General features: G+C 40.0%; 1 protein-coding gene across 2 annotated transcripts in view; it reads right to left on the bottom strand.

Moving 5' to 3' along the window:
- Nucleotides 1-13611, bottom strand: part of NPAS3 (neuronal PAS domain protein 3) — an 876091-nt gene that overhangs the window by 51218 nt on the left and 811262 nt on the right. The gene's annotated exons all lie outside the window — the stretch shown is intronic.

Here is a 13611-nt window from a genome sequence, read left to right as displayed (position 1 = left end):
AGGGGAGGAAATCCCTGTCCTCCATATAGGGCAGAATGATGGAAGGAAAAATACGCTGAGAAAATTCCAAAGGGAATTATTCAATGACTTAAATCCGCATAGTTATTCTCTTATCCTAGGGGCTGAGAACAATCTTCTTGGTCTCCTTTTCGGAAAATAGTGATCTTTTTCTTACAATGAAAGCAAAAGGTTTAGTTAGAATGAAACAGTCTTACCCTTCATTCTTGTTATCCTGAACACTGATTAGCCTATTGGGCTGGTATTGTACTAAATAAATACAATAAAGACTTCTTCATTAAATAGAGACTTCTACTCCCATCTACATTTGCTGAGTCAGATTAGATGTTTTCACTCCTGATTCCCTTGAGGACCAGATTTCCTGCTGCTCAATGCACTTGATGCCTTCATCTCTTTGCTGATACTATTCCATCTGTGTAGAGTTCCTTCCCTAATATCTCTTTAGGGTATGTCTATCCTTTATGAGCTGGCTAAAATCATGTTCTCTTTGAGACTCTCTCCTCTTCCACCAGACATAATCATTTACAGATCTTCTTGGACTTACGAAAATCATCTAACACAAAGTCTATTTTTTTCTTAAAGCTAATTTCACTTTATTTTTTTATTTTTTTTTACAGATTTTTTAATTTTTATTTTTATTTATTTTTGGCTGCATTGGGCCTTTGTTGCTGTGCATGGGCTTTCTCTAGTTGTGGCGAGCAGGGGCTACTCTTTTTTGCGGTGCGTGGGCTTCTCGTTGCGGTGGCTTCTCTTGTCGTGGAGCACGGGCTCTAGGCACTCAGGCTTCAGTAGTTGCAGCACATGGGCTCAGTAGTTGTGGCTCGCAGGCTTTTGAGTGCAGGCTCAGTAGTTGTGGCGCACGGGCTTAGTTGCTCTGCGGCATGTGGGATCGTCGTGGAGCACGGGCTCTAGGCACTCAGGCTTCAGTAGTTGCAGCACATGGGCTCAGTAGTTGTGGCTCGCAGGCTTTTGAGTGCAGGCTCAGTAGTTGTGGCGCACGGGCTTAGTTGCTCTGCGGCATGTGGGATCTTCCCAGACCAGGGCTCGAACCCATGTTCCCTGCATTGGCAGGCGGATTCTTAACTATTGCGCCACCGGGGAAGCCCACAAAGTCTATTTTTAAAGAAAGCATTGAAAACCTCATGTAATTTATTGAATACTGTACTGAAAGTGAAAAAGAGAATGGGTACAGAATGGTTGAAGTGTATCAGCTGTTTAACCTCATGATCACAGGGCTGCAGCTGCCCAGCATCAGTGAGACTATTGCATTACATATTGCTAGTCCAGGAAAAGATCAAAATTTGAAATCTGAAATATAGTTTCTACTGAATGTCTATCACTCTTGTGCCATTGTAAAGTTGAAAATTCATAAGTCAAACCATCATAAGTCAGGGACCATCTGTACTTCCTTGCATTGCCTTTGAACAGATCTCTATTACAGCACATATTGTATTATTGTCTTAGCCATTTCTTTGTGTGCCTGCATAAGTCTAGACTCTGTTCTCTGGACCAAGGACTCTCTTTTATCCATCTTTGTTTTCCTAGTACCCAGTACAGTGTGTAATACACAACAGGTACACAATCAGTATTGACTGTATGACTGAGTGAAATCAATTCCTAAATACCTGGAACAAAAGGTGATGCTAAAGAATGAAAATTATAAATTGTTCTTAGTTACAATAGACTTTACTTTTGATTCCCCAGTTTATTATGGATGGATAAAGCTTGTTTTTGAAATTGTTTCCATTACATAGATGGAAAACTTTGGGGGAAACCATATTCTGAAACTCTGGTTGGAACAATTAAAATTAGTTATTTCATATCAGTCTGGAGGGAACTCAAGTAGATAAGCTCTAGGGCCAGCCTATGCCTTGTTCAGCTTTCTTTAAAGGCATGGGGAGTAATAGGGCTTTCCATTTTATCTTTGGTAAAATAGTACTTCTGAAATATCACCTCATTTTTGATGTCAGTGATGATTTCTTCTTACCTCCATGATGTCAAAAGGGAATTATTATTATTAGAGTGACAGATTACTAATGATGCTGTAAAAACAGAGGAAGAGCTGAAATCATTACAATCCAAACACCCAACATATCACTTCTCGTTTGAGCCTTACCATTTGGAACTCTGAACAGAGTCATTTGGCAATATCATGGCTGTGTGAAAATTATTCTAAGTAGGAAGAATATCAAGAGCAGGTGCCTATGAATTCTCACTAGCAGAGCACTAGCCTTGTAACATTTTCAGGACTGGATGGCATGGTTAGGAGGTGTGATTTATGTATGCGGGAAGAAAAAGATCCTTTAGGGGTCAAAATGTGTCATGGGCTCTGTGGCACCTCCACTGATGCTTTCCCCAAGGGGAGAACCACTGTCTGGGGAGGAAGTTTGGACGAGGGGCCTCTCCAGGCTTTGGATTCTGTTTCCCTCTATGGCACGGTGATAGTATGGCCTGCTGGTTCTGGGCTTCATTCCCTTTTCACCTACTGACTGTCTTGCTGCCCATCCATGTTGACTTCTGGGCACTAATTCACTGTGGTTGATCTAACAGGGCTGAGGGCTTGAGGACAGGGAAGTATTAGGCACCACCACTTTTGTGTCCTAGAGGTAAAGTCCACATAACTTAAGGTTCCTCCACTGTGCCGAGATGCTTGGGATCTGGGTCCTTAGGCAAACTGTACCACTCTCCTGATCTTTCCAGTGCACAGAGAGAAAAGATGCATTTCAGAGAGAAGATAGTAGTTTATTACAAAATAACAATTTAAGAATAAGAATATTTTACATTTCTATGCTACCTTTCTTTGAGGGGTTTGACACTTATGATATCGTTAACTCCACTTATCCTTAAAGAACTCAAGGACTTAACTGTCTCTAGGGCTATTCCAGTCAGGTTAAAAGATGCGTTTCCCTTCAACTGGGAACATAACTATTTCAGACAACAATAAGCCAACTGCAAAAAAATTAAAGGGGAAAAGAGATAAATTTAATAAGAACATGATATTGTCTGTTATTTGGCATTAAAAGAGTACATATTGCGTTAAAGCGAGTAAGGAAAAGAAATTTGTCACTGCTCATGGAATAAGGCAAGAGAGTATTACTATCAAATTATCATCTTATTTTTGCCCTCAATTTGGGATCTAGATTGATTCCTCAGGGTCTAGTCTATCCATAGGACAAGGTACAACGTTGATTGAGCTCTCCCTAAGGATTACAAAATCCTCCCCAGACCTCTTCTCCCTTGCTGCAGTGATTTGGTCAAATGTTTGCCGGAATTATTTCTCAAACCAGCACTGCCCACGAGGCAATATGGCAGCTCTTGGTAACTGTGTGGCCTTTGTTGGAACTTCCTGGCAGGCCTTAAGCTCTCTCTTCCCAGGAGTCAGGGGCTGCTCCTATTAGGCAGATCCTCTATTTCCATCCCCGCCCTGAGTATCCCAGAGGGGCTTTCACCCTAATGTAGAGAGCATACTCTAGGGAGGAAGTAATCTCAACCATCAAATGACTAAAGAACACTGAAGGCAAGTCATATCGTTGTTTCATTTCTAGCAAGGAAACAGAAGCCCAGAGTAACCAGGCTGCTTGTCCAATGTTGCATCGCAAGTAAGCAGCAATGTGCTGGTAACAGGATGAAATTTTCTGAATCCCCTCACCAGGTGTGCCCCTATTAAGCCACTCTGTTTTCATGACTTCTACAAGGAGTCATGAGTTTGAAGGACATTTAACAAGGAGCTGTTGAGAACTGTTAAATATATTCAGAACTACCAAGTAATAATCAAGTGACTCTTGATTGTACTTCCAGAGTTCTAGACACTAGAATTGGGTATAAGTGGGGTACAAGTTAAATGCATGTTGATTTTCAAAAAACTGCATATGGTAGCATGAAAAATATGTCATAGAATATGTCAACCATTAGTGAAGGTTTTTTAAAAGGAAATTGAAGAAAACTTCAATTTATCTTACTTAGCAATAGGGCCTGGAAACTAAAAAATTATATAATTCTATTGGATGAATATTCTCATCTCTATATCCCCCTTAAAGGACAGGAATATTGACCCAAGAAAGGAATATATTCTGGCCTTAGTTAGTACAGATGATGTCCAGTATTTATAAATTCCTTCTTTTTTAAAAAAAATGTTTATTGAATTTCTACTATGGGACTGAAACTATTCTAGGAGCTTCAGCTTACACTGTCATGGGGGAGAAAAATTATATACAGACAAATTTAAGATATTATGTTAGATTGTAAGTGCTATGAAGAACAGTAAGGCAGCAGGATAAAGCAGATGATGGGGGACAGAGGGTGTCTTGAGCTATTTTATAGGAGGTGGTGAGGGAAGTGACATCTGAGCAGAAAGCTACAAGAAATTCAGTTGTGACCCATGGGTATATCTGAGGGCAATATATACTCCAGGGAGAATAAAAAGCAGGTCCAAAAGCCCTGGTGAAAAGGAGGTGTAAATACTGCTACCAGTCAAACAATAACTTATATGGATTGCTTCCGTAGACCATTGCCAGAAATAAGCTGAAAGCAGTGTTTCCAACATGGCAACTTAGAAATATCCACTGCCCACTGATAGTTCAGATTAAATACACACACACACGCACGCACGCACGCACGCACGCACGCAGTTAAGGCGGCAGGCCAAAGTCTCTCTCTTGAATATTACTACAGAGGGTTGAGAACTGATTGCAGAGATGACTCTTGTTTAAATCAGTCTTGTAACTCAAAGCACTTTGCAATGAGGCCATTCTTTTAGTCTGATCGTGGAGGGCATTCACAGAGAGATAGAAAAATGAGATTAGTCCCTCGTCCCCTAGGAAGTCACTACATGAGAAGATAGGAACTCCAGGATCCTGGCTCTTTTTCTGTACTTGGAATGAGTCAACCAAATCTTCTCTGGAATGCTATGTATGATACTCCTGAGAGTATCATACATAGACCACCACCAGTGGTGGTCTGCCTTCCTCAGGGGTTTCAGTTTATGTGTATGTAGATGCTTTAAGCAAACTGTGGAGACTTGTGGGCTTATAGGAACCTAGACGCTCCATTTATTCCAGAGGTCAGCAACAACAAATTGGCCCTGCCCCTACTTCATTTCTTACATTAAAGGGCTATATTAGTCTTGCCATGATGCTAAATCAATTCCAAAGAAAACCATTTGGTCTGCGTTTCTTTTGTTAAAGGGGCAGATGACATATTTCAGTTATATTTTGTATCTTCTAATCAAATCCATATTCAGGATACTTGAGCAGGGAGAAATTTCCCAGAAATAAATGCATTTTCTATATTGAGAAGAAATCGTTTATTATTCTAGAGCACACGTAACTTCCAGGAGACAATCAAATATTATTGATGAATTACTACTTTACCATAGTTATAGGTGCATGTGCAGAGGTGTGGAAGTTAAGGTTTTGGACTGTCTAGATCAACCTTTATCAAACTCATAATACGAGTTCCATAAACATGAAACTTCACATATGAACATGTATTGTGTGCTCACCATGGACCAGGCATTGTGGTAGAACTGACTGTATCTGCACTACCCACTTTATTTCACAATAGTCTTATGAAGGAGGTTCCATTGGTACTCTCACTTTACAGGAGAGGAAATAGATGCTTAAAGAGGTTAAACGATATACTTAAAATCATTGAGTCAGGAAAGGCAGGACCAAGTCCAAATTTTGGGCTGTTTGATGTCACAGCCCATGTGGTTAATCACTCTTCAGTGAGATAGTTTTGAGGTAACGAGGGTCAGACAAGGTAACATATCTGGAAGCCCTTGAACTCCGTAAAGAGTTAGGTAACTGCTACTTTGGACCACTGGATCAAGAGATTACTTTAGGGAAACGGAAATTGTGGACCTTTGTAGCTATTGTTGGGGCATCTCAGCACATCCAAGAGTGCTGGGCTTGAAAAAGCGAGGGACGGTGCTTATGTTTACTTTTTGTTCTTAAGTCTGTTTTTTCTTTCTTTTAAAAATCTTTTTAATTGGCCCAAGTCTCATAATAGATGATATTTCAAAATCTGTTAGATTGGGAATATACTTACAAAGACATTATGATAATTTTGGAAGGGTATTCGTTAGTTAAATGACTTTATATACAGAAACGTTTGTTAATTTTTGCATCATTGATGTCATTTTCAAAGGGATTGTCATTTTCATTATTCTTAGCTAGCAAAGACTCAGAAAGCCAAACTGAAAAGATCTAGAATTAGTCAAAGAGGGGATGCTCTTGTTCGTCCACCTGCTTTCTAAAATCTGTACAACGGAAAATGAGGTACCTGTAAGTTAGCAACATACTTGGGTGGCAGTTACTGACACAGAGTTTACAGAGACTTCATAGAATGGCTAGTGATTATGCCTCTAGTTGGTAAAATAGCTAGCTGATTAGTCCCGGCAGAAATGACATAGCCCAAGCTAGAACTACTGTCACGTCTTGGTAATGGGAAATGAATTCTTTAAGGTCAGAAACGATGTCAGGTATATTTAAAATGACACTGGAAACCACATTGTAATGGACAATTGTGCAGAGGTGAGCAGGGACTAAAAGGAAACTTGATTTTATTGGTTCTCTCCTCTATTTGCATTTTTCATCAGGATAACCTCTGCCTGTAAGTTCTACCCTGGAAGTTTTTTTCTCCTTCAATTTATTCTGGGTGTCTGGGTTGAGGATTGAAAGGCAATATATATATGTAGTCTTAGAAAGCCTGAATGGGTTGACAGAATTTTTGGTCTTCTCTGAAAATTCATCTATTGATTTGACAAGACAGTTATATTTTGTGAAGCTTGGAATACCATAGTCGTCATTTCAAGACAACACAAAGCTGAAGCAAAGGCTTCAGGAGAAGCACTGATATGTCCGGACACCTGGAACATTTCTCAATCTCAGACTGGAGAAACATCCAGATGGCATCTAATCTGTCCACACTTGTCTATGAGGAAAGACTCCTAAGTGATGAGTTTCGTGTATGCTCTTAGAAATCTCCAGAGAAGGACCACCTCCCCATTGTCCCCTACATTAGTGCTGGTCATAGCTCCAAGCTAAACTTCTCCTGATACAGTTAAAACTCACTGCATACAGTTACCCTCTTGGGCAAAGAAAGAACCAGCCTTCCCATAACAACACCACGTATTTTTAGCAGTCTTTAACAAATCACGGAGTTGTGCCAGAATGCAGGATATTATTGAATATCGCTCTAGTTTTCAGAGACATAGAGCCTCGAAATGTTAATATCCAGAAAAAAAGTCTTGAAAGATGATTTAATAGAAATAAAGTGGTGATCGCCAGATGCCAATATGAAATCCTGATGAATAAGTGATGGTAAGATGACTATTTTTTGTTTTCTGAAAGGAATTCTCAACTGATGGCTCAAGGGAATGCTGTAGATGTGATATATTCTGATTTTCATAAGGTACACTGGTACAGAGTAATGATATTGTAGCAGGCAAGATGGAGGAATGGGAGCCAGATCATGGTAGAGTCATCTGGGTGCATAGCTGCTCCAGTGGTCACATCTAAAAGACACTGATGTCAGTTAGCAGGTTCTGTAGTGATATGTTATAGGGCTCCGTACTGTCAACATTTTCACTGTTATCTCAGAAAAAGATATAGAGCATGAAGTTCAATTCAATTCAGTTAACATTTACTGAATGGCAACTACATGCAGCATATTATGCTAGGTGCTGAGGGAAGAAAGCAGAATAAGAAAGCACCCAGTATCCAATGTAGTATATGGGAAAGAAGAAGGAATTTGAAATTGGAGGATCTGGATATTTCTCTCAGTTTTGCCGTTTACCATTTATGTGACTTTAGACAAGTCAATTCATACTTCTGTGGCTCAGTTTTACCCATCTTCAAGATTGGAAACAGAGACAATTACCTAAAAGAATTATTGGGAGGTTCATATGAGGTTATATAAAAATGCTTCATAAAATGGAGAGAAAATAGCTAGACTGTGTTATCTCATTTGATCTGTAGCAAGATTCTTTGGGTTACATACGAATAATAGTTTTATCTACAGGTGAGAAAACCAAGGCACAGAGAGCTTAAGTAAAAACTAAAAATGCTATTTTAGCACAGAGGAGAAGGGACAGGTGCATTGGGGAAGATGCAAAAAACAAGTGATATTTGAGTGGTGCCATACTGGTTGAGTAAGAGTTTTCCAGGTGGAAGTGTGGCAGAAAGGCATTTTAGGAAAAAAAATATCATGGCCAAAAGCACAGCAGTGTGAGTATGCAGATGTATTTCAGGAAAGATGATTGGGCTGATTTTATTAGAGCATCAGTCCTAAGAGTTCCAAAAAAGAATGATGGAGATGGTGGTAGCCAAGGACCAAATTCTTGAATATGTTGGCACTGTGAACCATTGAAGACTCAGGAGCAGAGAAGTAAATGATCACTGAGACTTTGGGAAGCTATTCCGTGGAGCAGAATTCACGGTAGAATGGAGAAGTAAATCTGCTGGGAGGTAATTTGGGAATTTCTCACAACAGATCCAGAAAAAGGCATTAAACTGGAGGAATGGCGATAGAAGCGGGTGGATACAACCAACTCTGGCAGCACAGTAAAGTGGCAGGTGATCAAGAGGGAGGGGTTGATATCTTAGTATTACAGACTTGGTTTAATAAGAATTAAACCAAGAACTAAAATCCCAGATGGTTGAAACAGTAGTAATTCCCTTCTAGTCTGCTATCATCGTGAGTCTTGTCAGTATACACATTCAATCAGGAACACGTTTGCATATGAAAAGCCTTCAACTCTAAAATTGACCTAGCTGTGATTTTGACTTTGGAAATCCTAGTGACGCGGCCAGGAAACAAAGGAGGACCATGTGCCACAGAAAATTCTCAACCACAGATAAAATCTTTTAATAGTCGGTATTCTTTTTATAAAAAATATTTTCTGAGAAATACTTTTTCAGAAGATTATGTGCACGTGGGGATCAAAACGTAAATCTTCACTTTGCCCTTTTGTAATCTAGGAGCTGATGTCTTTTGTCACAGGACTTCAATATGTATTATTAACACTAAATGGGCAAAAGGGAGGGAGAAATGTGGAGGAAGGAAAGGACTACTGTGATATTGGTGAAATAAATTCTGGAAGATGCACTAACTTGATTTCTTAGTAAGTGCCAAAGATATCATCATATTAAATCGGGTTTTGTAACCTGAAATCACTGGATACACTTCAGGGATTCAAGAACTTCCTGATGGAAAATGCATTTACCTTGGGAGAGGTGCTACAGGTTTCATCAAATCCTTAAAGGCATCTATGACACCCCAAAGAAAACAAATCACTGTTAAAATTATGGAAGTGCCTTACTCTACAGAGTGGATACAACCATGAATTGAAAAAAATGAACAAGAGAAGATTTAAAAGATGTTCACGTTTGTGGGCTTAGAAAAGACAAAAGAATTGCCTTTAGCTAATTAGCACCCTCTAATTTTTTGCTTTTGTTACCTCATGTTTAGATATCGACAGAGATTCTAAAAGCTGAATTATATCAGCAGCCTGAATAAACTAGCAGACCTACACAGTATTTTCTCTATTATTATTTATACTTTGACTCTTTATACCATAAGGAGGTTGGATAGATTTCAGAAATCATTTAGCTCAACACGTAGCTACAGGCAAATCCATAGCCAAATCATCCCAGATGGGGGACTGTTTATTTTTAAGTATCTGGAGCTCCCCCATCCCCCCTTAGTAATCTGTTTGTATGTGTCAGAGCAGGAACTCCCGGAACTTGAGGATTTTCAAGGAGTCATTCTCAGCACTGTATAAACATAACAGAGATTCTCTCTCTGTCTGTGTTCCCCAGTCGAGGATGTTCTACCATACCTTGAGAGGTAGGACATCACCATGCGTGTGGATAAATACTCTAGAAATCACAGTGGTGCCGGTGGGAATTTCAGAATAAGTTATAAAATGGACAGTACCACCCCAAAGGAAAGTATCCTCCAAAGACAAGAGGTAAGGAGGCGACCCTATAAGTCTTTCCTTCTCTAATTTCCCTGATTACATTATCTCCTTTTGTCCCCTGTGCTATACCTAAGAAGTTCCCGCAGACCTAGACCTAATCAAGAAGGCAGAATATTGATGCGGTGCAACTGAAAGGAAGAGGCCTGTTAAGATATGTGGCCAGCAATGAGACCTAAACAAGGAAGCCCCTGAGGCTTAAAAAGTGGCTGGTCCAGCTAATGCACCACTGTGGATTTCAAAGCAAATGGGGACAGAGACAAGGAATGTCAGCTCACAGCTGGGAAACTTCATCGGAGGAGAGAGGGTGACTTTCCTGAGGCCTGGGGTGTGGAAGCAATGCCAATTTATATCCCACTCTCTACCTGAATTAGCAGATCCAGACTGGCACTTCTTTGGCTAGAATTCTTGGTCCTGGGTATCTGAGTAGGTATCATATACCCTAGGAAGGAACGTAAATCTCTGTACACTAGTGCTGTAGAATATGCTGAGCCACCAAGGGAAGGTCTTAATCAGGCAAGAGGGTTTTCTTTTAAAAACTTAGATTAATTTTTCCTTTGCTGAGGTGCAGTTTGTGCTGAGTGCTTCTTTGGACTTAATCCATTAAGCATTGAAAGAGAGGAGTGAACAGGGCAGACTCTGGAACCTAAATGCCTGGATCAATCCTGGCTCCTCAGTAGCTACTTAAGAGCTGTAAGAATGAATATAGGCAAAGTATTGAAACTTTGAAAGCCTCAGTTTTACCACCTGCAAAATGGGCATAATAATAGAACATAAAGCTTGAACAATGCCCGGCACAGAGGAAGTTTTTGTATAAAGTTGTGGGGATTAGACAAAATAAGTATAAGGCGGTACGGTGCCTGCCAATGTTCAACAAGTGGTACTTCTGCTACTATTATTACTGTCAGGGACAACAATGATAACACTAAAAAGTGATGGAGAAAGTGAGAACAGCCCATGTGCCAAGGGCACAGAAAAAAATGGAGAGAAATATAGTGACGTGCACTGAGCAAGGCTTAACATCTTGAATCTTTAACTAAGGGAAAAGAAAGAAGCAAACAGTGGTAATAAATTAGGGAGAATATTGGGAGTATGGAGAAATTATCATCTCTGTTTCTTTTTATTTGTGTTTATTGTGTGGTGGTGGGGTGATTACCAGTTTTATTTGAATGTTTTATAAGCTGTTAGATTTATTTACTGAGAATGAACAGATAAATAGGGATGTTATTCAGCTGTGTCATGTCACGGCTTCTCATCAGCTCTTCCACTAACTTCCAGACAAGGTTAATTAATGAGGGAAGTTCACTGTGGAGGAGGAGGGGAGAGCTGGGTCTGTTGAATGATTCATCTTATTGGGGGAACAGTGGATGAATCAACTCTCATGTTAGCAGTTCTGGGGAGGAAAGTAAGCATTGGATAGAGACTTTCAGGATATCTTGAGAAAGAGGTACTGTCAGAGGAGTATGATCACTTTAACATTATATAATTTGATGGAAACTTGAACAGCTTCTAAATCTCTTCTAATCCTGGATGTTCAAGGTTATGCTTTTTAATATTTTGTTTCCCTTCTTAGAGCAAGGTGTCTTAATCCTAAACCAGAGGAGCTCCAGAAACACTCTTCTTCCATTTATGTTTTCATGGGAGTCCCTTTTCATTCACCTCTCATAGGTGACGTGTCACCTCCTCAGGGAGACCTTCTGTGACCCTGTCTAAAGTGGTCCCCACCAGCCACTCCCTCACATTACCTTGCTTCACTCTCTGCCTAATAGTGTGGCCTAGTGGTTAAGTGCAGGGGACATGGAGCCAGACTCCCCGAGTTCAAACCCCAGCTCTGTCCCTTTAGTGTGTGAACTTGGGTGTGTAATTAACCTCTCCAGCCTTAGTTTCTTCGTCTGTAAAATGGAAACAATGAAAACGCTTTCCTCTTGGATTGTCATGAGGACTAATACACATAAGCTGTCCCAGGCTCAGCATATTGTAGTGCGCACAAATGTTAGCTACTGTTGTTTTAGCCTTCATCGCTCTCTGAAATCACCTTCTTTATTTGTTTACTTATTATGGTCTCTTTCCCCCCGTTTGTTAGCAGTTGGCAGGGACTTTTTGTTGTTCGAAGATGAGTTTAGGATCTTGCACAAGCTCCATATTAGGAGTTCAATAAACATTTGTCAAAATAATGAATGAATGTTCTGTCAATATTTAAGAAATTAGCTTCTCCAATTTCAGATCATGTAGCCAAAGAGCTTGACTGAGCTGCCCGAATGACAGAACCAACAGAACCCAAGCCACTTAGTCTCCTGCCTAGACTGAAACTCAAACTATTTCTCTATATCGTTGTTATTATTATTTTTTTTTTACCATACCTCCCACTTTTGGGCAAATAAAATGTTGCAGAGCTTTACAATCTCTAGTTTGTTGTATGAAAGCAATAATAATTTTTTGTTGGTTTTCAAAAAATTAAGTTATCTAATGATATTGAATTACAGTAGATATTGCTTTTTCAAAATATACCTCACCTCTTCCACCCTTCTTCCCTTCTGGGATATGCCTGCTACAGACCAGGAAAAACCAGGAAAGGTGAAGAACAAATGCTGACAGAAAAGCTGGAATGCCAACAATGCATCTTTCTAGCATTAAAATGACAATAATCACTACACCTATAGTTTGCTTATAGAATTCCAAACTGGCTAAGGCTACACGGTTAACAACTAATAAATGAGGCAGGAAATACATGATGGTCCTAAAGATAGTCTGGTTTTTGTCCTCCGACATATCCTTTTGTAACAGGCCAACAAATCCCTCTGTAGGGGGCAGCTACCGCACAGGGCGCTGCCCGGGGGGCCTCTCCCTTGCTTTGAACCCTGTTAAAGCTTATGGGTGTTCCACACGTGCCCTTTGGGCTGTAGGACAGCTCAGCTAAAAGTCATCCTTAGAAGGACCTGCTTTACCACAACCTTCCCTTTTAGAGAAGAATTAATGTCAAAGAAAATGCCTGATTCTGACTTTTCTGCAGCTGCTAGCCTCCTGATGACTTATGTAAGGTTTTTAAAGCCTGATGAAAATGACCGTTACCATCCCTGACAAGGTTATGGCATTGTCCCACAAGAACTGGGCTACCGGAAGCTCTAGACTCCCCAGTGGGGAAAGGTCATGCCGGCCACGGCGACAGTGCATTCCATCTGTTTGCCCTCCTCATATAATAAATATTGTTTGAAAGATTGGTTAGTGTGTTGTAAAACTGATAAGATTCGGGTTGCCAAAGGCATTTCATGAATTTCATAGGTCTTAATTTATGTTGCTATAGTAACTGAAACGTTGGAATTTCCCAAGATTAGAAAGCTTTTATATCCTTAACCTTAGAATGGTAATAATGTAGATTATGACTCTGGACTTGGTCTTTGCTGTGGTGCGGAACATATTTTCTGTATCTGGAGTGTTCTATCTATGCTAAGGTGTGACTGAATGTTCAGTCACTGTGATTTCAAAATTAGGATTTCTGATGTCCAACCTGATTTTCTAATCTACATGTATGAATCTTGGTGGCCAAGCTGTTATTAAAATGGACAGTCTTTCTCTAAAGAGAAAGGGGGGATTGAAAGGGGGAGGTGGGAGAAGTA

The sequence above is a fragment of the Physeter macrocephalus genome, chromosome 11, assembly GCF_002837175.3.
Source record: "Physeter macrocephalus isolate SW-GA chromosome 11, ASM283717v5, whole genome shotgun sequence".
Lineage (NCBI taxonomy): Eukaryota > Metazoa > Chordata > Mammalia > Artiodactyla > Physeteridae > Physeter > Physeter macrocephalus.
This window is presented reverse-complemented; position numbering and strand designations above follow the sequence as displayed.